The sequence below is a fragment of the Bos grunniens genome, chromosome 7, assembly GCF_055505025.1.
Source record: "Bos grunniens cultivar Pamir isolate PY7600 chromosome 7, Bosgru_T2T1.0, whole genome shotgun sequence".
NCBI lineage: Eukaryota > Metazoa > Chordata > Mammalia > Artiodactyla > Bovidae > Bos > Bos grunniens.
Genome location: NC_141171.1, coordinates 58,708,618 through 58,734,939, shown reverse-complemented (window position 1 = coordinate 58,734,939; position 26,322 = coordinate 58,708,618). Strand labels below are relative to the sequence as shown.

Sequence of the window (26,322 nt, the reverse complement as noted above, 5' to 3'; positions counted from 1 at the left end):
CTTTGATCAATAGGCTCTATAACAAAGAGGTATTGGGAATCTGTACCTGTAATTACTGTAAAAATATTGAGAACAAGGGCCACTGCATCTTTATCATCTTCATAAAGCTCCACATGACACTCTTTTTTTAGAATTTAGAAGGAGAAGGAGGAAACATAAACAACAGCCACTTCAGGAACTGGATTCTTCTTCCTTTAAATAATTTACTATGTAAATTACTTTGCCCTGACTGACTAGAAATGAATGAACAAATCTAATATTCAATTATGGAATCATCAATTATTTCTATTTTCTTTTTACTTTATTGATTTTTACTCTTTTGCCTTTAATTTACACTACCTCAAATGTATTTTTGTACAGACACAGGATATAAATGCAATATTTCTTAAATGCACATTAAATATTCTTAGAGCCACTATAGGGAAATATGTAGAAAATATTCAGAACTTGGAAATAAAGCAAAATGATGAGTATTTGTCTTTATAATTTCATTTCAGGATGGTTTCTGTCAGTTGAGAAAAAGTCTTTTGACTCTGGGGAAATGCATCAGTTGATGGCAGCCCAGATGTTTTACAGCCGTGTAAAGTTAGAAGCTAACTTGCAGAAAATTGATAAGGTAAGACTTGTTTTCTTTTCTCTTGATTAAAAAACTCAAAGATTAGGGATCTGCCTTACATGCAAATTGACTACTTTGGTTTCTAGCATCTTATCTTCATTTCTCCATACTTTGCCCCATTCTTCAAATCTTTTTGAATCAGGTCATTCTATTGGTTTCTTTATATAATGAAGTTCATAAAACTTGGACGTGCTCATTAATTTTTATGAGAATGACATTTTTAACAATTTGAAAGGAATGTTTTTCAAAAGCCATCCTAAGGAATATGAGACAAGATATGTTCCTTGTTCTCAGTGGCCTTCTGGTAAAATAAAACAATTAAGTCCAGAAATAACGAAATAGCAACCAACATAGGAGGGTTAAAAGCCTTAGGGGTACCACCATCCACTAAGTATCCTGAATTAATCTTTCATTCCAGATCCGCTCCCTCTCCTAGTTCTCCCAATCAGGGAGAGATGTTAGATGGAGTTATGATAGATTCGTGGGCTTAACTCTCTCCTGCTTTTCCCTCACCCTCCATATCCAATCCTTCGCAGGTTCTATTGATTTTAGCTCTCCCACCTACCTTCTATTCCCCATCACTTCTATTAAGAGCTTCTCATCTGAATGAACCCTTGCAGCAACTTCTTAGCTACATTAACCGCTTCTAGTTGTATCCTCTTTGTGTACACACACCCAACTTGCTTCCAGCTTGATTTTATGTGGCAATCATAGCTGCTTGTTCTCATCTTTGAAATTACTCCTTGCTTTCTCTTGCCTAACCTGGGTTAACTCTCAAATGCCTACGGAACTAAACTCATAACATAAACATGGGATTTGGGACTTGGATAAGACCCTGCAGCCAATACAAGGCTCTTATTTTGCTAACCCAGCTGTAGGAAATAAGACTCAAACTCTCAGCATGGCCACTTATGTCCTGGATATTTTTTCTTCTAACCCTTGAAGTTTCAGCTTAGGTATTATTCTCCTCATTAGTTGGGCACAATATCCTTTGTTTTCCCAAAGCATTCTGCATGTACTCATCCTGTCATTTTACCAGGTAATTATAATTATTTGTTCTGTTCATTCCCACTTATACACCCAATGAAATCTGAGTTATTTGAAAGAGAATATGCATTTCCCAGTTTTCAATCTTCGGCGTCTAATACATTTCCTAATACCTAACCGAATCTCACTAAATTATCTTAATTCTATTGCGTATATATTAGGTGGTGGAGGGAGTTCTTTTTCCATTTTCTTTATTGAAGTGGAGTTGATTTACATTATGTTTCAGGCATATAAGAGACTTAATACTTCATAGATTATAGTCCACTTAAAGTTACTAGGAAATATTTGCTACATTCCCTGTGCTGTACATTACATCCCTGGGTCTTATTTATTTTATACCCAGTAGTCTATTCCTCTAATCCTCTTCCTCTATGTTGCCCCTCCCCCATCTCTTTCCCCACTTGCAACCACTAACTTGTTCTCTGGGAGCCTGTTTCTGTTTTGTTATATTCATTTGTTTTATTTTTTAGAAGAGTATCACTTCCCATTTGGACTGTAAAAGAGGGCTCCATGAGCATGGAAATAGGTAAACTGGGCCATTTTTTGGAAAGTTTTTTTATTGTTGCTGCTGGGTTTTTGTTGGTTGGTTTTGTTATTTCTTCCTTTTGTTACCTTATTTTTTGAACAGTAATTCTGGCCCATAAACCAAACACTCTTCAGAAAACAGGCAAAAGACAAAAACATTCCCTACTCGCTTCCCTTAGCCTCCTGCTGAAGTTCTCTATTCCTCTGTATTCTACTCTCTGCCCACAGGAGGGAAGCATTTGTCTAGAAGTCCAGGGGAAAAGTGTCAGCGCAAAGAAAATCTGAAGTTGATTTTATGGGGCATTTTAACCCTTGGTTGTGTGTTTCTCTTCCACATGTCCATGTGAAAGCAATAATCTAAATATAAATACTGTCTTGTCCGCTCTTCTGACGTGATTTTTTACTATCTTGGCTTTTTTTCAGTCTTTACTTCAGAGAAGCTGAGTTGTTGTATTTCCCTGAGGCAGCAAATTCATTTGCAAACACAAAGGCTCAGGGAAATTTGCGCCCTATTACACAGTCTCCAAATATTCCAGACTTGCTAAGACTCCAGTCGAAAAGGGTCAAGGCAGTTCATCAGATTCCCTTCCTAATTCTCAACTTCCAAAGCAAGTTCTTCCCAGAGCACAGACAAAGGAAGGTGTGTTATTGTGTCTAGAGTTGCTGTATGTGAATGCACTTGAATTTTTTTACATAACAGTGTTATATTTAAATGTCTTTGCTACAACATGTCTCCTAAAGGAATTTTTAAAGAAAAAATAGGTATTTATCCTTCAAAAACATTTACCACCCAAAAAGCACAAGAATGGAAAAAAGCAATAATTTCTGATTGTTTGTACAAAACATTGGCTAGATAAGCTTTTATTCCTTTGGTCTGCCATTCTTAACTATATATGGCATTTTATACGTCACTCTACAATTGACAAAAGATCCCTGATTAGTGCTGGCATCTCCCCAATTCTGCCCGGGCTGCTGTTGGAAAGGATAGTTCGAGACAAGCCAGGTACTTCCATTTTATTTACCGAGGGAAGTAAAGCAGAATCCCAGTTATGTTGGTCTTTTCTCTTTCTGGCCTGCTTTTCTTTCTACTCTGTTATGAGAGATAATATGTGTTTAGAAGACAATGGGCTTCCCTAATGGCTCAGTGGGTAAAGAATCTGCCTACAATCCAGGAGACATAGGAGACACAGGTTCGATGTCTGAGTTGAGAAGATCCCCTGGAGGACGAAATGGCTACCCACTCCAGTATTCTTGCCTGGAGAATTCCATGGACAGAGGAGTCTGGCGGGTTACAGTCGATGGGGTCACAGAGTCAGACATGACTGAGCCGCTAAGCATACACGCCTGTGTTTAGAAGGCAGCCTGAGTCCCAGTCCTAGCTCTGCCAGTCAGTATGTGTCACTGAGTTACTGAAACATTTGAAGCCTTCCTTTCCTTTTTGTAAAATGGTATAAATAAGATAATTTCTCTTGTTGGGGCTGTTGTTAGAACTAAATGATATATGTAGCAGGATTAGTACCAAAAGTTTCAATGTGTGGCTTGAGATAAAAGGACTGGATCAACAGCAGGCTTCATAGGTGACATTTTAATTATTTGTAATGTTTTCAGTTCATTTATAAAAGGATATAGTTCAAAAGGTCAATATAAGACCATAAACCGTGAAAGAACAGTATATGCATCTTACCCTCAGACATCCCTGCCTTCAAAATCTTTCCTGACTCCTGGCACTCTCTAACAAAGCCAAGCAAAAAGTATTCTGCCAGAGCATTGCAATATTATATGGGTAAGCAGGCATTCAGGTAGAGTACTATGCCAAAATCTTACTCCTCAGTTGAGTTCAATTCAGTCGCTCAGTTGTGTCCAACTATTTGTGACCCCATGAATCGCAGCACGCCAGGCCTCCCTGTCCATCACCAACTCCGGGAGTTCACTCAGACTCACATCCATCGAGTCAGTGATGCCATCCAGCCATCTCATCCTCTGCCGTCCCCTTTTCCTCCTGCCCCCAATCCCTCCCAGCATCAGAGTCTTTTCCAGTGAGTCAGCTCTTCGCATGAGGTGGCCAAAGTACTGGAGTTTCAGCTTGAGCATCATTCCTTCCAAAGAAATCCCAGGGCTGATCTCTTTCAGAATGTACTGGTTGGATCTCCTTGCAGTCCAAGGGACTCTCAAGAGTCTTCTCCAACACCACAGTTCCAATGCATCAGTTCTTCGGCGCTCAGCCTTCTTCACAGTCCAACTCTCACACCCATACATGACCACTAGAAAAACCATAGCCTTGACTAGACGGACCTTTGTTGGCAAAGTAATGTCTCTGCTTTTCAATATGCTGTCTAGGTTGGTCATAACTTTTCTTCCAAGGAGTAAGCGTCTTTTAATTTCATGGCTGCAGTCAGCATCTGCAGTGATTTTGGAGCCCCAAAAAATAAAGTCTGACACTGTTTCCCCATCTATTTCCCATGAAATGATGGGACCGGATGCCATGATCTTCGTTTTCTGAATGTTGAGTTTTAAGCCAACTTTTTCACTCTCCTCTTTCACCTTCATCAAGAGGCATTTTAGTTCCTCTTCATTTTCTGCCATAAGTCTAGGGTTAATAGGCTGCAGAGGAGGAGCAAAGACCCGGCAAGGCAAATCCTGGACGTTACTAGGAAGCCTGTGCAGTAACCCTTGCAGTATCCACTAATGACCACAGTGGGTCGCTATAAGGAACCACTGTGTTCTGGGATGCCTCTGACTCGGACTACTGACAATGAAGTTTTCATTTGAGCATTAACTAATTCTTCACCACAATGAGAGTCATTTTTTAAGGCCCAGAAGAGATAAACATTTACTCTTTCATTTGTTTATTCATTTGTTTATTTCTTCATTTTTCAACAAATATTTATTGAACAGTTACCATGTCTCACTCATGCCTGTGTAGGAGAATTGTATGTGAGTGACTTGCCTTTGCCAGAACTAATAAAGAGCAGAGCAAACTGTGGGCCAGATCATCCAGCTCCAAGTTTAGTCAACCTTCCACTTAAAATATGTATAATTAATTCATGTAATTAGTGCATTCTATAATGTATTATGGGAGAAGGCAATGGCACCCCACTCCAGTACTGTTGCCCGGAAAATCCCATGGATGGAGGAGTCTGGTAGGCTGCAGTCCATGGGGTCGCTAAGAGTCAGACACGACTGAGTGACTTCACTTTCACTTTCTACTTTCATGCACTGGAGAAGGAAATGGCAACCCACTCCAGTGTTCTTGCCTGGAGAACCCCAGGGACGGGGGAGCCTGGTGGGCTGCCATCTATGGGGTCGCACAGAGTCAGACACGACTGAAGTGACTTAGCAGCAGCACGGTGCCTGCGTTAGGCTATACATGTTAACAGTCCACACAAGTCTGCTAGGTGAGCAACATACTTAGACAAGGGAAGAGGACAGATTAGCAAAGTTTCGTTTTTGATTCTACTCTTTTTCTGTCTACAAGCAAATATACTAAGGGTACCAGGAAACATAGCCTACTTGTTGACTAATGATGAAATGATATGGCCCTTCATTATATACATAAAAGCTTATGAAGCCACTGTGAAATCTGCAAAGAATCGTTTTGCCTTTTGACCCATTTTCAAGTGGAAAGCAAAGTTCTCTTCCCAGTTCCCATCATCTGCCTCAAGAGAAAGAATTACTGAACTCCCACTGCCTATAGAGAAAAAATGGGACTGGGGGAGTCAAGGCAGTGCTGACCTGCCTGGGACTCCCCACTGCCTGCTGGGTGAGAATGGACAGGGCACTCCAGACCCTTTTTCTATCTCCACTACCCCTTCCACTGCCTGTCTCTCTCACTCCCCTAAATGCTCTCTTGGAGTTAAAAATAAATACATATTCCAGAAAGCCCCTGGGCAAAATGAAAGTGAGTTACCGAGAATGTTCATAATTAAGGTATTAGAATCCATTAACAGAAAATTCTTTTTTTTTTTTTTAAGACTATCTGGCTGCCTAGTCTACAGCCCTGAGGACAAAAGCATCATCAGTGACAAGGAGACGTCCTGCTGGGGAGTAAGATTTTACCGAGACCCAGTTGAGGAGACATATGTGGGGAACTTGGATCGTCTGAGACAAGCTGTCAATGCCAGGCAAGCAGCGATATGCGGTAAGCAGGCTAAAGGAAGAGAGAGTGAGCCTTGGCTTACACTCTTTGCAGATGTCTCTGAGGCAAATGCTTCCACCATGGCTAATTTCAAGCTACCGATGATGAAATGCCTGAATATTTAACAGTTGGCCTTCAGGGGTGGTACGAGCCAGCTCAAGCACATCCTACCCAGTCATTTTGGAAAGATGAGGTCACTTCCTGTCAATTTGTTACCATATGAGTGATGATGTGCCTTTCCAAAGTAGGTACGTGGTCATCCCTATGAAGTGCAGTATGCTCTGTACCCTAACTCCACCCCTATAATAGCAGTGCTCACTGAAGACTAAACAGAATTAATATGGGGAGTCACCACAAATCAGTGCCTGTCAAAACTGGTGAAAGTGGAATCGAGTGTGTAGTTTTTATCGTACCAAAGTCAGTTTCCTGGCTTTGCTATTATACTATAGTCATGAGTTGTTGCCATAGGGAGAAGTTATATGGGGTTCCTATTTTCCCAACTTTGTGTTTATAATTATTTTAAACTATTTATATTTATTTATTGGCTATGCTAGATTTTACTTGCAGCACGTGGAATTTTCAATCTTCATTGCAGCATGCTGCATCTTTAGCTGGGGTTACAAACTCTTAGTTGTAGCATGTGGGATCTAGTTCTGTGACCAGGAATCACACCCAAGCCCCCTGCATTGGAAGCATGGAATCTTAGTCACTGGGCCACCAGGGAAGTCTCTATAATTATTTTAAAATAAAAAGTTTGAGGGGAATCCTCAAAAATATGGGAAAATATATAGATGAGAGTAAAATTTCCCCCAAAATTATACCACACAGAATTATCATCTCATTAGGTGACCATCATCTTAGACATTTTTCTTTGTAAATATTCAGGTGGAAGGAGAAGGGTCGAGGCTATTTTTAGGAAAATAGAGTCCTTTGTGTGTGTCAGTCACTCAGTCATGTCCGACTCTTTGCAACCCCAAAATACCTACTCCAGTATTTTTGCCTGGAGAATTCCATGGACAGAGGAACCTGGCAGACTACAGTAGGTAGCCATTCGCTTCTCCAAGGGATCTTCCCAACCCAGGGATCAAATTCATGTCTCCTATGTCTCCTGGATTGCAGACGATTCTTTACCATCTGAGCCACCAGGGAAGTCCAAAAGCATCCTATGATAGATCCTGTTTTTAAACACATTTGAATAATTCAATTGTATTTGAATGTAACAAAAGAACCTGATGTTAAACTGTAAGGATTAGTGAATTTCAAATACATTTGCTGTGATTATGCACATGTGCATCACACACACACACAATGGAGTATCAGACTTCTTAAATGACCAGGCCGAAGCCTGTGGGGCCATTTCTTTGGCCCTAAAATTAAGGCCCTTAAAATTATGAGTTCATCTATTTCCTGTTACTGAAGATCAAGCAACTAAGAAAGAAAGCCAACGGTTGAGAGAGCCAGCCCACTAAGATTTTAGAACATAATATAAAAACACTGAGCATTAACCTTTCAAAACAGCTTAAAGCCTTGAACCACAGCTGTGCATTCTGAATTTGACTCCCTGCTTCATTTCACACCTAGAGCTTGTGACCTTCAGTACAGTCGCTCAGTCGTGTCTGACTCCTTGTGACCCCATGGACTGCAGCACGCCAGGCTTCCCTGTCCATCACCAACTCCCGGAGTTTGCTCAGACTCATGACCATCGAGTTGGTGATGCCATCCACAGTGATGTGACCTTACTGTCCTCTTTATATCTCTTAAGAGTAGTACAGTATAAATGAAAAATAACAAAAAAAAAGATATTTTGTCAGAGTTCACTGTGAACTTCAATAAAATAATACAGGTCATCTCATATATGGCAAACTTCACAGTTAAGTTCTGCACAGTTTTTACCTCCTTCCAATGTCATAGCAACTCTGTACAACAGTCCGGGCTGATATATTACTCCCATTTTACAAGTGGTGACAGCGAAGCTCACAGAGGTGAGCAGCTTGCCTAAGGTCATAGGGAGTAGGTGGAAGGGCCACAGGGCTCACAGATTCCTGGACTTTCTCCCTTTCTATCATTTGGTAATAGAAGCTTAGTATTACTTTAGAACCTTAAAACCCCCAAATAGTAAATGTAACTTAGTACAGTTTATAATACACACAGAAAATTAAGGCATACCAGAAAACTGAAATATTCACTACTCCCTCAAAGAAAAATATGTCAAACCTATGAAGAGGTGAGTGGGATTTTTTTTTTCAATCACATTAGCAGATTATCCCATCTTACAGAGCAGAATTCAAGGGAATACAACACAGAACAGATAAGGTTTTGTTTTGGATAGAGAAAATAATAATGGATAATATTTTAACATACCATGGCAGTGCTATGTATTATTTGTATTACCTAATGCTCAAACAATCCATTGGGGTAGACAAAATTTTCATTCTGATTTAGCAAAAGAAGAAACTGAAGATTGAAGAGATCAAACAGGTAGAAAGCAACAAAAGATTTGGGATTGGATCCCCTGTTTATCTCATGCAAAACCCTGCTTTTTTAGCTGGAGTGAGGCCATATTATACTCTAGAGAATAGAGGGAGGCCAGAAGAACAAACAAAACCCAAGACCAATTAAAGATACAACTGAAAAAATAATGTTGATCTTTGAGATTGTTGTGTATATATTCTTGGCCTGTTTCTCCTATTCGCTTCTCCCCATAATTCTCCAAAGAAGCCACTGGATATTTCCTCTCCAGATCTAAAGTTACTCTCTAAAAAGTGCCTGGATCTCATTTCGCATAAAGGACAAGTGACTCTTCACGGTTTTAAAAGTCCTTGCTCCTGAAGCTTTAGATCAAGCTTCAGTTAATCCTTTGGAAGCTTAAATTGCTTAATTTTTAGGAACTGGAGTTTGGGGATAGGAAAAAAAAAAAAAAACTGCAATTCTAAAATGTATGGCACGCAGTCAGTTGATTTGATAAGAATGCCAAGACAGAATTCCCTGGCGCTCCAGTGGTTAGGACTTTGCACTTTCACTGCCAAGGGACTGGGTTCAATACCTGGTCTAAGGGAACTAAGATCCCACAACAGCACAGCAAAAAGAAAGAAAGAAAGAAAGGAAGAATGCCAAGACAATTAAACAGAGAGGAAATAGCCTTTTTAAAAAATGGTGTGGGGACAACTGGATATCTACATGTAAAAGAATGAATTTGGATTTCTATCTCGCACCATATATAAAAATCAACTCAAATCTTTCATAGTCTTAAGTGTAAGAGCTGAAAGTGTCAACTCTTAAAAGAAAGATGTAAATCTTCATATTCTTGGATTAGGCAATATTTTCTTAGATACGATACCAAAAGCATAAGCAACAAAAGAAAAAAAGAGTGAAACTGGACATCAGTTCAGTTCAGTTCAGTCTCTCAGTTGCATCCGACTCTGCGACCCCACGAATTGCAGCACGCCAGGCCTCCCTGTCCATCACCAACTCCCGGAGTTCACTGAGACTCACGTCCATCGAGTCAGTGATGCCATCCAGCCATCTCATCCTCTGTCATCCCCTTCTCCTCCTGCCCCACAATCCCTCCCAGCATCAGAGTCTTTTCCAATGAGTCAACTCTTCGCATGAGGTGGCCAAAGTACTGGAGTTTCAGCTTTAGCATCATTCCTTCCAAAGAAATCCCAGGGCTGATCTCCTTCAGAATGGACTGGTTGGATCTCTTTACAATCCAAGGGACTCTCAAGAGTCTTCTCCAACACCACAGTTCAAATGCATCAATTCTTTGGCGCTCAGCTTTCTTCACTGGACATGATCAGAATTAAAAACCATGCTTCAAAAAACAGACTCAAGTGAAAAGATGATCCACAGAATAAGAGAATACTCATAAAAGCATGTATCTGATAAAGGACATGTATCTGAAATATTTAAACATGTCTTCAAACCCAGTAGTAAACAGCATATAGCCAATTAACAAGTGAGCAAAGTATCAAAGTCACTCACTGAATGACCTGTGTTGCTGTTGTTTAGTCTCTAAGTTGTGTCTGGCTCTTCTTTGACCCCATGGACTGTAGCCCGCCAGGCTCTTCCATCCATGGGATTTCCCAGGCAAGAACACTGGAGTAGGTTGCCATTTCCTTCTCCAGGGGATCCTCCTGACCCAAGCAGATATGTAAATGGCCAATGAAGCTATGAAAAGATGCTCATCATCATTAGAAATCAAGGAAATGCAAACCACAATGAGATACCAAGTAGGTTGACACTCATCAAAAAGAAAGATAATAATAACTTTAGGCAAGGATGTGAGAGAAACTGGAACCGTTATAAGCTGCTAGTGAGAACATAAAATAGTGCAGCCATTTAACGTCAAATGGTTAAACATACAGTTACCATGTGACCTAGTGATTCTTGCCTTTGGTGTATACCCAAGAGAATTTATAACATATCCACACAGAAACCTGCACACAAATGTTCTTAGTAGCATTGTTAATAGTATCCCCAAAATGGAAAATCCCAAACACCTATCAACTGATAAATGGATAAACAAAACAAAACAATGTATAACCATACATTGGAGCATTGTTTGGCAGTAATGAAGTGATAATGCATGCTACAACTTGGATGGAGCTTGAAAACACTGTGCTAAGTGAAAGATGCAAGTCACAAAGGACCATGTGTTATATTATATTACATTGTAATTATAATACATTGTATTATTCCATTTATATAAAAAGTCCAAAATAGATAAATCTATTGAGGTGATAAATAAATTAGTGTCCTAGGACTGGGAAGAGGTGGAACATCTGAAGGTAATGGCTAAGGAATAAGGAGTCTCTCTTGAGGGTAATAAAAACATTCTAAAATATCCAGTACTGTACTGGATATAGTACTCTGTGAGTAAACTAAGAGCCACTGAATTGTACACTTTAAAAGTGTGAATTACATGGTATGTGAATTATATTCCAATAAGGGTGTTTAAATATAGCAATGCAACTGTAGAAATACAAATCAAGACTATAATGTCACTGCTAACCTATTGGAATTGATAGAATAAAAAATTGTGACAATACCAAATACTAGCAAAGATGTAGAGAAACTGCATCTCTCAGCTCTTGCTGGTAGAAGTGTAAAGTAGTATAGTCAATCTGGAAAATAATTTGGTGCTTTCTTAAAACTATACATGCACTTACCATACAACCTAGCAACAATGCTTCTCAGTGTTAACCCCAGAGCAATGAAAACTTATGTTCAAATGAATCCCATACATGATTGTTCATAGCAGTTCTGTTTGTAACTTAAAAAAACTGAAATAATCAAAATGTCCTTACAAAAAGACAATTTACTTTAAAAGATTATGGCACAACCATATCATAGAATATTACTCAGAATAAAAAGTGATGGACTATTGATACGTGCAACTTGGGTGTATCTCAAGGGCATTGCACTGAATGAAAAGAGCTAGTCTCATGAGGTTACCTATGTGATTCCATTTATACAACATTTTCAAAATGTCAAAATTATAGAGAACAGATTACTGGGTTCCCAGGGGTTAGAAATGATGGAGGGAAGGGAATGGATGTGGCTGTAAAGGGATAGCATGGGGAAAATCTTTGTGGTGATAGAATAGTTCTGTATCTTGAGTCAGGGAGTAGTTATAAATGTAACAAAATGACATAGAATTATGCATACCATGTACCAATATTAGTTTCCTGGTTTTGATATCACATTATCATTAGGGAAGATATAATCATTGGAGAAAATTGGGTGAAGTATACACAGAAACCTCCCTATACTATCTTTGACATGTCTTCAGTTCAGTCGCTCAGTCGTGTCCAATTCCTTGCAACCCCATGGACTGCAGTATGCCAGGCTTCCCTGTCCATCACAAACTCCCAGAGCTTACTCAAACTCATGTCCATTGAGTCGGTGATGCCATCCAACCATCTCATTCTCTGTCATCCCCTTCTCCTCCCACCTCCAATCATTCCCAGCATCAGGGTCTTTTCAAATGAGTCAGTTCTTCGCATCAGGTGGCCAAAGTATTAGAGTTTCAGCCTCAGCATCAGTCCTTCCAATGAATATTCAGGACTGATTTACTTCAGGACTGGTTGGATCTCCTTGCAGTTCAAGGGACTCCCAAGAGTCTTCTCCAACACCACAGTTCAAAAGCATCAATTCTTCAGCGCTCAGCTTTTTTATAGTCCAACTCTCACATCCATACCTGACCACTGGAAAAACCATAGACTTGACTAGATGAACCTTTATTGACAAAGTAATGTCTCTGCTTTTTAATATGCTATCTAGGTTGGTCATAACTTTCCTTCCAAGGAGTAAGCGTCTTTTAATTTCATGGCTGCAATCACCATCTGCAGTGATTTTGAAGCCCCCAAAAATAAAGTCTGTCACTGTTTCCATTGTTTCCCCATCTATTTGCCATTAAGTGATGGGACCAGATGCCATGATCTTAGTTTTCTGAATGTTGAATTTTAAGCCAACTTTTTCACTCTCCTCTTTCACTTTCATTAAGAGGCTCTTTAGTTCCTCTTCACTTTCTGCCATAAGGGTGGTGTCATCTGCATATCTGAGGTTATTGATATTTCTCCCAGCAATCTTGATTCCAGCTTGTGCTTCTTCCAGCCCAGCATTTCTCATGATGTACTCTGCATATAAATTAAATAAGCAGGGTAACAATATACAGCCTTGACATACTCCTTTCCCAATTTGGAACCAGTCAGTTGTTCCATGTCCAGTTTTAACTGTTTCTTCTTGACCTGCATATAGTCCTGTAGATCTGTAATTATTTCAAAATAAGTTAAATACATGTATGTATGTTTCTATCTACCTATCACAATATACATATATACATTGCCATAAACATATATATATATATATATTTATCTATTACAATGCACTTGACAGACAGTAACTATTAACTAAGCTATTTCTTGAGGAGATGTGTATAAGTGTACAGGAAATGGAAGAAAATTTATTAAAATTAAGCACAGTATTCCTCACTACTTTCAGACAATGCCCAAGATAAAAAACAGGAGAAATGAGTCATCCTCTGGAGAACTTATAATACCTTATGTTCCTTGTCTACATTGAAAATGTGTGCAAATAAATGATCAACATGCCACATTCCCTAAATTTTGCCAGCTTCTAAATATACATTATAATAGTAAAGCTGTCTAAGTCATGGCTCTGTTCCCCCAATCTGGAGGAAATGCTATGCTTATAAGAGCTATGACTTCATTTCCTTCCAGAGCAAGTTCCCCGCTTTTAGGTTCTTGGACATGTGAAATTCCCTCATCTTTCACTCCATGGGGCAGCTGGTTTCCAGGCTTGGAGTAAGTTCAAATGTTGTGGTTCAGAACATGCCAGCAGCTGCCAGAAGGATCCTAGTTTTTTAGTTCCTTGGCCATTGTGAGAAAGGCTTGTTGGCCAAGGTAATCAGAGACTGATTCCACTTCTCAACACAAACCAGACAGCCAGGGTGGAGGGCTTCCCCTTGGGAGCCAGGCTCAGCTTCTTATCCATACATACTTCTTTCCCAAGGTCTCAGCTGCATGAACCTCATCTCTCACTGCTCACATCCCTCCCCAGCAGGAGTGGAACAAAGCTCTGTGAACTTGGTGGCCACACACAAACATGTGCTCCATCTCTTAGGCTGCCAAGGCCCACCAGGCCAGAATGGACCCAACAAGGATGCCGTCACTACACAGGAAGCCATCTCCAATTATCTTTTTATCTCTAATTACAATCCCTCAAGCCTTCTACCCAATTCTCAAACTTCCTGCTATACTTTGCGTTGTTATGTATGTTTTCTCATCTACTACAAAGTCTCATACCACTCACATCACAGTTCAATTATATTCTATTGTTAACATTATTACTGACAGTCACTGTTTCAAAAAGCTTATTATGTTCTAGGACCTTATATACACTATTTAATTTAGTTATAACAACAACCATCCATGATAGACAATTATTTTCTCAATTTTCTGAACAAACTTAAAACAACATCAGCAACAATTGAGGGCTGCATATTTCCAAAGTCTTTGCTTATCGTGTTGCCACCATAGGTCTCCTTGTGATATGGAAGAACCTGTCTTTCCATGGTCCATGCTATGAAGCTCGGAAAATTAGACAGTTGACCCTGAATGCTGGTAGGTGACTCTTGATCAGTGGCTGTCGTACAGCACACAGGCTTCTGAGCCCATTTCCTCATTCATGAAAATTGAAGATGAAAATAATGCCTGCCTCACTAGACTGTTGTGTGAATTAAAATGAGATAATAGTGTTCATAAACTATCGGTGTAATACCTGACAAAATATGGACCCCGTGACTGTCTCTCAGGTGAATTAAGGAATGAGCCTATAGTAATTAGCATGAATAGGGGAAAACAGAGACTCAAAGTGCCTATGACTAACAGGACTCAAAGTCATATTTGCCTTGTGACACTGGTCAGACACATTTAACTAAAGAAGCCCCATGGCTCTCTCTCAATTCTATTGTCTGTTGCTTTCTGTGGACAGTTAGTGCTATTCAGGCTGTACCAAGCCCTTGGGAGCAATTTACTTTGGTTCTGTAAGCACCAGTGACATCTCTAAGGCAGCTATTCAAAAGCACTGTTTCTTTTTAAGTGAATTATATAATGACTTATAATGTTGTCACAATGGTGTGATCATTCACCTAGAGCCAGACATCCTGGGATGTGAAGTCAAGTGGGCCTTAGGAAGCATCACTATGAACAAAGCTAATGGAGGTGATGGAATACCAGTTGAGCTGTTTCAAATCCTGAAAGATGACGCTGCGAAACTGCTGCACTCAATATGCCAGCAAATTTGGAAAACTCAGCAGTGGCCACAGGACTGGAAAAGGTCAGTTTTCATTCCAATCCCAAAGAAAGGCAATGCCAAAGAAAGCTCAAACAACCACACAACTGCACTCATCTCACACACTAGTAAAGTAATGCTCAAAATTCTCCAAGCCAGGCTTCAGCAATATGTGAACCGTGAACTTCCAGATGTTCAAGCTGGCTTTAGAAAAGGCAGATGAACCAGAAATCAAATTGCCAACATCTGCTGGATCATCAAAAGCAAGAGAGTTCCAGAAAAACATCTATTTCTGCTTTATTGACTATGCCAAAGCCTTTGACTGTGTCAATCACAATAAACTGTGGAAAATTCTGAAAGAGATGGGAATACCAGACCACCTGATCTGCCTCTTGAGAAACCTGTATGCAGGTCAGGAAGCAACAGTTAGAACTGGACATGGAACAACAGACTGGTTCCAAATAGGAAAAGGAGTCCATCAAGGCTGTATATTGTCACCCTGCTTTTTTAACTTATATGCAGAGTGCATCATGAGAAATGCAGGACTGGAAGAAGCACAAGCTGGAATCAAGATTGCCGCGAGAAATATCAATAATCTCAGATATGCAGATGACACCACCCTTATGGAAGAAAGTGAAGAACTAAAGAGCCTCTTGATGAAAGTGAAAGTGGAGAGTGAAAAGGTTGGCTTAAAGCTCAACATTCAGAAAACGAAGATCATGGCATCCAGTCCCATCACTTCATGGCAAATAGATGGGGAAACAGTGGAAACAGTGTCAGACTTTATTTTTCTGGGCTCCAAAATCACTGCAGATGCTGACTGCAGCCATGAAAAGACACTTATTCCTTGGAAGGAAAGGTATAACCAACCTAGACAGCATATTCAAAAGCAGAGACATTACTTTGCCAACAAAGGACCATCTAGTCAAGGCTATGGTTTTTCCAGTGGTCATGTATGGATGTGAGAGTTGGACTATAAAGAAAGCTGAGCACCAAAGAATTGATGCTTTTGAACTGTGGTGTTGGAGAAGACTCTTGGGAGTCCCTTGAACTGCAAGGAGATCCAACCAGTTCATCCTAAAGGAGATCAGTCCTGGGTGTTCATTGGAAGGACTGATGTTGAAGCTGAAACTCCAGTAATTTGGCCACCTGATGGGAAGAGTTGACTCATTGGAAAAGACTCTGATGCTGGGAGGGATTGGGGGCAGGAGGAGAAGGGGATGACAGAGGATGAGATGGCTGGATGGCATCACTGACTCAATGGACGTGAGTCTGAGTGAACTCCGGGAGTTGGTGATGGGCAGGGAGGCCTGGCATGCTGTGGTTCATGGGGTCGCAAAGAGTTGGACACGACTGAGCGACTGAACTGAATGTTGTATTAGTTTCTGGTATACAGCAAAATGCTTCAGCTATCTAGATATAGATATTCTTTTTCTTTTCCATTATGATTATCACAGCATATTTAATATAGTTCCCTGTTCTATACAGTAGGACCTTGTTGTTTATTCATTCTATTTAAAATCGTTTTCATCTACTAATCCCCAAATCCAATCCATCTGTCTCCCCACCCTCTTTGGCAACCACTAGTCTGTTTTCTATGTGAGGAGCCTGTTTTGTGGGTAAGTTCACTTGTGTCATACTTTAGACTCCATATATAAGTGATTTTTCTTTCTCTTTCTAATTTATTTCACTTAATATAATAATCTCTAGGTACATCCATGTTGCTATAAATGGCATTATTTGATTCTTTTTATGGATGAGGAGCCTGGTGGACTATAGTCCATGGGGTCGCTAAGAGTCAGACACGACTGAGCTACTTCACTTTCACTTTTCACTTTCATTCATTGGAGAAGGAAATGGCAAGCCACTCCAGTGTTCTTGCCTGGAGAATCCCAGGGACGGGGGAGCCTGGTGGGCTGCCGTCTATGGGGTCGCACAGAGTCAGACATGACTGAAGCAACTTAGCAGCAGCAGCAGCAACAGTATTTCATTATATGTGCACCACATCTTTTTTATCTATTCATCTGTCAGTGGACGTTTAGGTTGTTTTCATGTCTTGGCTATTGTGAATAATGCTGCTATGAACATGTGAGTTCATATATCTTTTAGAATTACAGTTTTGCCCAGGAGTGGGATTGTTGGATCATATCAAAACTCTATTTTTAGTTTTCTGAGGAGCTTCCATACTCTTTTCCATAGTGTCTACACCAACTTACATTCCCACCAACAGTGTAGGAGGGTTCCCTTTTCTCCACACTCTCTCCAGCAGTTTTTTATTTGTATACTTTTTATCTCTCGACATTCTGACCAGTATGAGGTGGTCAGTCAGTCAGTCAGTTCAGCCACTCAGTCATGTCCAACTCTTTGCCACCCCATGAATCACAGCATGCCAGGCCTCCCTGCCCATCACCAACTCCCGGAGTTCACTGAGACTCACATCCATCGAGTCAGTGATGCCATCCAGCCATCTCATCCTCTGTTGTCCCCTTCTCCTCCTGCCCCAATCCCTCCCAGCATCAGAGTCTTTTCCAATGAGTCAATTCTTCACATGAGGTGGCCAAAGTACTGGAGTTTCAGCTTTAGCATCATTCCTTCCAAAGAAATCGCAGGGCTGATCTCCTTCAGAATGGACTGGTTGGATCTCCTTGCAGTCCAAGGGACTCTCAAGAGTCTTCTCCAACACCACAGTTCAAAAGCATCGATTCTTTGGCGCTCAGCCTTCTTCACAGTCCAACTCTCACATCCATACATGACCACAGGAAAAACCATAGCCTTGACTAGACGGACCTTTGTTGGCAAAGTAATGTCTCTGCTTTTGAATGTGCTATCTAGGTTGGTCATAACTTTCCTTCCAAGGAGTAAGCGTTTTTTAATTTCATGGCTGCAGTCAGCATCTGCAGTGATTTTGGAGCCCAGAAAAATAAAGTCTGACACTGTTTCCACTGTTTCCCCATCTATTTCCCATGAAGTGATGGGACCGAATGCCATGATCTCATTGTAATTCTGATTTGCACTTCTTTAATGCTAGTGGTACAGAACCCACCTACCAATCAGTGCAGGAGATATAAGAGATGCAGGTTTGATCCCTGGGTGGGGAAGTTTCCCTGGAGGAGGGCATGGCAACCCATTCCAGTATTCTTGCCTGGAGAATCCCATGTACAGAGGAGCCTGGTGGGCTACAGTCCATAGGGTCACAAAGAGTTGGACATGACTGAAGTGATTTAGCATGCAGCGATGATTAGCAATATTGAGCATCTCTTTTTATGCCTGTTGGCCTGCTCTATGTCTTCTTTGGAGAAACATCTACTTAGATCTTCTGCCCATTTTTTGATTGGTTTGTTTGTTTTTTTGTTGTTGAGTTATATGAGTTGTTTGATTATTTTGGAAATAAAGCTCTTGTCAGTGGCATCATTTGCAAATATTTTCTCCCAGGCCGTACGTTCTCTTTTTGTTTTGTTTATGGTTTCCTTTGCTATGCAAAAACTTGTTTTGATTAGGTCCCATTTGTTTATTTTTGTTTTTCTTTCTATTGCCTTAGGAGATGACCTAACAAAACATTGGTACAGTTTATGTCAGAGAATGTTTTGCCAATATTCTCTTTTAGGAGTTTCATGATGTCTTGTCTTATATTTAAGTCTTTAAGCCATTTTGAACTTATTTTTGTGTATGGCGAGAGGGTGTGTTCTAACTTCCTTGATTTATATGTGGCTATCCAGCTTTTACAGTACCTCTTGCTGAACAGACTGTCCTTTCTCTATTGTATAGTCTTCCCTTCTTTGTTGAAGATTTATTGACTCTAAGCGTGTAGGTTTATTGCTAGGCTCTCTATTCTGTTCAGCTGATCTATATATCTGTTTTTATGCCAATATGATACTGTTTTGATTACTGCAGCTTGAAGTATTGTCTGTTCTTTTTCCTCAGGATTGCTTTGGCAATTCTGGTCACTTATGCTTCCATATAAATTTTATGATTCTTTGTTCTAGTTCTGTGGACAGTGTCATGGGTAATTTGATAATGACTGCATCAAATCTGTAGATTGCTTTGGGTAGTATGGCAATTTTAACAATATTAATTCTTCCAGTCCAAGAGCACCGGATATTTTTCCATCTATTTGAATCACCTTCAGTTTCCTTTATCAATATTTAATAGTTCTCAGCTTATAAGTCTTTCACCTCTTTGGTCAAATTTATTCCTTAGTATTTTTTATGTGATTTTAAAACTTATTTTAAAATTGCTTTTTAAACTTCCCTTTTCTGATATTTCATTGTCAGAGTAAAAAATAAAACCGATTTCTGTATGTTAATCTTGTATCCTGCTACCTTGCTGAATTTATCAGCTCTGGTAGATTTTTAACTAAAACATTGATTATTTATTTACTTGGCCGCACCAGGTCTTAGTCTCGGTACATGAATCTTTGATCTTCATTGCAGCACACAGGAGCTTTAGTTGCAGCATGCTAACTCTTAGTTCTCGCATGTGGAAGTCTAGTTCCCTGACCAGAGATCAAACCCAGCCTCCCTGCTTGGGGAGCGTGGAGTCTTAACCACTGAACCACCAGGGAAGTCCCTCACATAATTTTTGTGTGGAGTCTCTAAAGTTTTCTATGTATAGTATCATGTCATCTGCATACACGGAAAATTTTAACTCTTCTCTTCCAAATTAGATACCTGTTATTTCTTTTACTTGTTTGATTGCTGTGGCTAGGACTTTTAATATTATGTTGAATGCAAGTGGTAAGAGTGGGCATCCTTGTCTTATTACAGATTTTAGTGGGAAGGCTTTCAGCTTTTTCCCATTGACAAAAGCACTGTGTTTCAGAAAGACTCACCCAAAAATGTTGTATCTGAAGATCTCTCTCTCTACTGCTAGGTACAGGGATAACTTCATACAATAGCACAATTCATTTGTACACTGACTCATAGGTGTCAGTTGTAACCAGTGTTTCTATATCGTCAGCTCACCAATCCCGGAACTTTGAGATTTTACCTACTAGTGAAATGGTATGGGGGAGGGGAGTGAGCAGGGGACTGGAGAAACCTCAAAAAGGTATTTTGTAAAATAAAGAAAATTTTAAACCAAAGTATAGAAAGAATTCATCTTCATTTTTTTTAAAATATACAAAATTTTAATAGCATTCACCACAGTGATCTTTTTTTCTTATTCTACTGTATACCCATGAAAATACTGTTGTTGAATCAATGTCAATATATGGAGAGGTTTTTAGGGATGACTTCAGTATATTGTTAAAAATATACTTCATAAACATCCAGAAGCACTGTTACTATTTTCAGTTTACATAAGAAGAAACTAAAGACTACTTAGGGTAAAGAGATTTGCCAAAGACACAGTGTATTAGACTCAGTGGGTGGACTCAGAACCAAAAAGCTCAGAATTAGGACGTTCTCATGATGTAGTGCCAGCAACCTATGAAATGCTAAGTAATTCACAAAATCTTAGTCACAGTAAATTTTAGGCTACAGTTATGTAGCTGTAAATACATAAAAGAAAACTGAAATTTTCATCAGTTATATTTAGTTTTTCTACTCCCCCCAAAAACAAATCATATATATAGATAATCTAAAAATATGGCTACCAATTGATTATAAAACAATATTAATCTCTATATTGCATCAGATCAGATCAGATCAGTCGCTCAGTCATGTCAGACTCTGTGACCCCATGAATCACAGCATGCCAGGCCTCTCTGTCCATCACCAACTCCCGGAGTTCACTGAGACTCACGTCCATCGAGTCAGTGATGCCATCCAGCCATCTCATCCTCTGTTGTCTCCTTCTCCTCCTGCCCCCAATCCCTCCCATCTTCAGAGTGTTTTCCAATGAGTCAACTCTTTGCATGAGGTGGCCAAAGTACTGGAGTTTCAGCTTGAGCATCATTCCTTCCAAAGAAATCGCAGGGCTGATCTCCTTCAGAATGGACTGGTTGGATCTCCTTGCAGTCCAAGGGACTCTCAAGAGTCTTCTCCAACACCACAGTTCAAAAACATCAATTCTTCGGGGCTCAGCCTTCTTCACAGTCCAACTCTCACATCCATACATGACCACTGGAAAAACCATAACCTTGACTAGACGAACCTTTGTTGGCAAAGTAATGTCTTTGCTTTTGAATATGCTATCTAGGTTGGTCATAACTTTACTTCCAAGGAGTAAGCATCTTTTAATTTCATGGCTGCAGTCACCATCTGCAGTGATTTTGGAGCCCAGAAAAATAAAGTCTGACACTGTTTCCACTGTTTCTCCATCTATTTCCCATGACGTGATGGGACCGGATGCCATGATCTTCGTTTTCTGAATGTTGAGCTTTAAGCCAAGTTTTTCACTCTCCTCTTTCACTTTCATCAAGAGGCTCTTTAGTTCTTCACTTTCTGCCATCAGGGTGGTGTCATTTGCATATCTGAAGTTATTGATATTTCTCCTGGCAATCTTGATTCCAGCTTGTGTTTCTTCCAGTCCAGCGTTTCTCATGATGTACTTGGCATATAAGTTAAATAAGCAGGGTGACAATATACAGCCTTGATGTACTCCTTTTCCTATTTGGAACCAGTCTGTTGTTCCATATCCAGTTCTAACTGTTGCTTCCTGACCTGCATACACATTTCTCAAGAGGCAGATCAGGTGGTCTGGTATTCCCATCTCTTTCAGAATTTTCCACAGTTTCTTGTGATCCACACAGTCAAAGGCTTTGGCATAGTCAATAAAGCAGAAATAGATGTTTTTCTGGAACTCTCTTGCTTCCTCCATGATCCAGTGGATGTTGGCAATTTGATCTCTGGTTCCTCTGCCTGTTCTAAAACCAGCTTGAACATCAGGAAGTTCACGGTTCACATATTGCTGAAGCCTGGCTTGGAGAATTTTGAGCATTATTTTACTAGTGTGTGAGATGAGTGCAATTGTGCGGTAGTTTGAGCATTCTTTGGCATTGTCTTTCTTTGGGATTGGAATGAAAACTGACTTTTTCCAGTCCTGTGGCCACTGCTGAGTTTTCCAAATTTGCTGGCATATTGAGTGCAGCACTTTCACAGCATCATCTTTCAGGATTTGGAATAGCTCAACTGGAATTCTATCACCTTCACTAGCTTTGTTTGTAGTGATGCTTTCTAAGGCCTCTTGACTTCCCATTCCAGGATGTCTGGCTCTAGGTCAGTGATCACACCATCGTGATCATCTGGGTCGTGAAGATCTTTTTTGTACAGTTCTTTTGTGTATTCTTGCCATCTCTTCTTAATATCTTCTGTTTCTGTTAGGTCCATACCATTTCTGTCCTTTATCGAGCCCATCTTTGCATGAAATGTTCCTTTGGTATACATATATGCAAATTGAGAGAACATAGCTTCGTCATGCTTTCTTTATGTCTTCCTCCCCTGCCTCTCGTCTTTTCCAGCATCTAACACATACTCCCCTACATTATCAGTGCTACCTAATGCCTTGACCTTTCATATACTCTGCATACTACAGTAGGAAAGTGTTGGGGTAAGTAAAGTTTTTATAAGTTTGTAAATGGTTTTAGAAACAATTTGATAATAAAACATCTTGGAAACTCAGCTAATTAAGAGCCACTCAAAGGTGGCTCAGAGGTTAAAGCGTCTGCCTGGAATGCTGGAGACCTGGGTTCAATCCCTGGGTTGGGAAGATCCCCTGGAGAAAGAAATGGCAACCCACTCCAGTACTCTTGGCTGGAGAATCCCATAGAGGGAGGAGCCTGGTAGGCTACCCTGGAGAAGGAAATGACAACCCACTCCAGTACTGTTGCCTGGAGAATCCCATAGAGGGAGGAGCCTGGTAGGCTACAGTCCATGGGGTTGCAAAGAGTCAGACAGGACTGAGCGACTTCATTTCACTTCACTTCACTTCACAAACTTTGCTACCAGGTCCCAACATCATGATAAGGTATTTCCTCCTGAGATAAGATTGCCTGGTTCAACCTGCTAAGACTTCTCAGCTCATGTCTTCAGATTTACTGCCCTTTAGAGCCACTGTTTTATTTTACTTTTCATTTTGATATATATTTTATTGATTTGACTTTTGCCAATTTAGTAAAGAGCAAAATACTTAGGTTTTTAAATTATGCAGCCTTCCTACCATAGACCTTATCATATTGTTCCCTGTTGCTGCTGCTGCTGCTTAGTCTCTTCAGTCGTGTCCGACTCTGTGCGACCCCATAGACGGCAGCCCACCAGGGTCCCCGGTCCCTGGGATTCTCCAGGCAAGAACGCTGGAGTGGGTTGCCATTTCCTTCTCCAGTGCATGAAAGTGAAAAGTGAAAGCGAAGTCTCTCAGTCGTCTCCAACTCTTAGCGACCCCATGGACTGCAGCCCACCAGGCTCCTCTGTCCATGGGATTTTCCAGGCAAGAATACTGGAGTGGGGTGCCATTGCCTTCTCTGATATTGTTCCCTAAAATTGCACAATTTAGTTCTCAATGCACTCAGCCTGTCTTGGCATTCTTTCTCTAAACCAGCATGCAAGCCTGTGGTTTATCTCCTAAATTATCAAATTTATAGTAAAATGCATATAAATTCTCATTATAGTTTGTAGAGCCTTGGCTTTCTGACATGTAACAATCCATTTTTAAATTTGCTCAAAAATCTATTTAGAAGATATACACTTGCTCAGTATCTAAAATAATACTTCAGCTTGATTAATTGCTGCTTCAATTGGGAAAACATAGGAAAGGAATAGGTTCAAAAGTCAGTAGGTGGGTTTCAAAAAAATTTTTTTAACTTTTTATTTTATATTGGAGTTTAGCTGATTATGGGCTTCCCTGGTGGCTCAGTGGTAAAGAATTCACCTGCCAATGCAGGAAATATGGATTCAGTCCCTCAGTCAAGGCAATCCCCTGGAAAAAGAAATGGCAACCCACTCTGGTATTCTTGCCTGGGAAATCCCATGGACAGAGTAGCCTGGAGGGCTATATAGTCCATGGGGTTGCAAAAGAGTCGAAGATGACTGAGTGACTAAACAACAGCAATAACCAGTTAAGAATGCTGTGATAATTTCAGGTCGACAGCAAAGGGACTCAGCCATATGTATACATGTATCCATTCTCCCCTAAACTTCCCTCCCATCCGGGCTGTCACATAACAGTAAGCAGAGTTCCCTGTGCTATACAGTAGGACCTTGTTGGTTATCCATTTTAAATGTAATAGTGTGTACATCGGAGAAGGCAATGGCAACCCACTCCAGTGTTCTTGCCTGGAGAATCCCAGGGACGGTGGAGCCTGGTGGGCTGCCGTCTATGGGGTCGCACAGAGTCGGACACGACTGAAGCGACTTAGCAGCAGCAGCAGCAGCAGTGTGTACATGTCCACCCCAAACTCCCTAACTCTGCCTTCCCCTCATTCTCCCCCTCTAAGAGCCACTATTTTTGAACAACGCCTAGTGTCACTATCATTGTTGCAAAGAACACTTTTTGATGGACTAGACACTCTGCATGCAAACACTTGAACTGACAGCACACATTTGAGTGAGACAGGTTAACATCATATCCACTCCTGGGAATAATCTGGAGAGCTTCCAAACCAAGTCCCATGGACCGCCACTCTCCAAGGTGTGGTTATATGCACCCTTCTGCTCCCTCACTCCCAAGAACAGTAGCAGCAGTAGAGACAGCAGTACTTCATATTCAAATTAATTTGGCCAGTGCTGAATTATGTTATTTTCATACAGGCCTGGTCAGAGACTGTATCCTAACATTCATTATGAATTTTCAAATACACTGATTTTTTTCAAATATCCGGGAGTTGGTGATGGACAGGGAGGCCTGGCGTGCTGCGATTCATGGGGTCGCAAAGAGTCGGACACGACTGAGCGACTGAACTGAACTGAACTGAACTGACCCATTTTTATAGGATTCAAAGAGGTAACAAAGAAAAAAATTCCTGGACTATTATTTATGGGAAATGTGGTATGGGAAATAAGTTCAAGCATCAATGTGTTAAACTAGTATAGTTTACTTGAAACTTTTCAGATTTGTAAAATATTTCACTAACTGTATACCCTAGAGTGAAAAGATAAATTGCAGATGCCTTTATTCTCCAAATGTCATGACTCCCTGGACTTGGGCCTGAAACATTGTATAATTTTTCCCCTTTCCGGGACCCAAGGCCACCTCCCTCCATAAATCTATCCTTAGCTATAGTTATAAAAGTGAGAGTATAAAAAAAGCACAAAATGTTCCAATAAACATGCTGCATGCAGTATTTCACTTAATTCTCTGGTTAATGCTGTGAAATACCTGTAATAATTGTTCCCATTTACATATGAGGGATCTAAGTCTCGCTAGGTGAAAGCATTTTCGAGATCACTTTTATAATTATTGGAACGGAGGCATACTCTCTGCAGAGCCAGCATCTTTCAACACCTTTCTGTGCTGTGTATGTCCTAGTGCCTAAATTGATTCTTGTAAAAAACCTGCACATGACTCTTTCCATTTCTGCCGCCCCTAGTGCCTTAACAGCATGTGTAAGTGCCTTAAGTAAAAAAGTGCTGTTTTATCAAAAGGATCAAAACATCTGCGGAGGGGCAGAGGGGACTGACTGGCTGTCCCTTCTCAGACAAAGGCTGTGTCCATTTTAGTTCCTTTGTGAGCTTCTCCACACTTGAGGACCCTCGGGGAACACAAAAGACTTGGGAAAAGCAAAGAGCAGTCCAGCTGACTGATAAAAAGCCTTCTCTGTGTCCTGTCTTCTGACTTGGACCCCAGTGAATACCATGTGTTTAAATAATGATGAGAACACAGTAGAAGTGATGAGGTTGCCAAGAGCCCATCCATTCAGCCTCTATTTGGCTAAGGGAAAAACAAAAGAAAAAGAAAGAAGAAAACCTGATGTGGTTATGACATGGTTCATTGAGCTCAGAGTTCTCCAAACTGAAGTTTGAACTGGAATCCCAGGATCCATCAGTTCTAAGGAATAAAGAAGTTGGCAGATGAACAGGACCTGCCTCCTCCAAAACGAAAGTTGGAGGAGACAGCTGGTGACTACTTAGGAATAACTGTCAGAGCAGCAGACCTCGGTGATACTCCCTTCCTGTTACTGCCTCAGTTGGGGGTGGGGTGGGTAATAGGTGAAGGGTTTTGGATGGCAGAACAAGGGTAAGATACTGACCTATGGTGTCTCTGGATAGAGGTTGGAGGCCTAGCTCTTTCTTGCTCAGATAATGTGCTCTCT

The 26,322-nt window shown here is 40.5% G+C and overlaps 1 long non-coding RNA gene across 5 annotated transcripts in view; it reads left to right on the top strand.

Moving 5' to 3' along the window:
- The first annotated feature begins 1,352 nt into the window (after nt 1-1,352).
- Nucleotides 1,353-26,322, top strand: part of LOC147369614 (uncharacterized) — a 37,270-nt gene continuing 12,300 nt past the window's right edge. The window contains exons 1-5 of one of the 5 annotated variants that reach the window (XR_015167648.1): nt 1,353-1,655; nt 2,134-2,189; nt 2,612-2,828; nt 6,160-6,326; nt 25,730-26,104. This is a non-coding gene — a long non-coding RNA (uncharacterized LOC147369614). Of the gene's footprint in view, nt 1,656-2,133; nt 2,190-2,611; nt 2,829-6,159; nt 6,327-7,904; nt 10,008-25,729; nt 26,105-26,322 lie in introns of those variants that run through there. The other 4 variants (XR_015167647.1, XR_015167645.1, XR_015167646.1 and 1 more) reach the window with 4 other exon arrangements.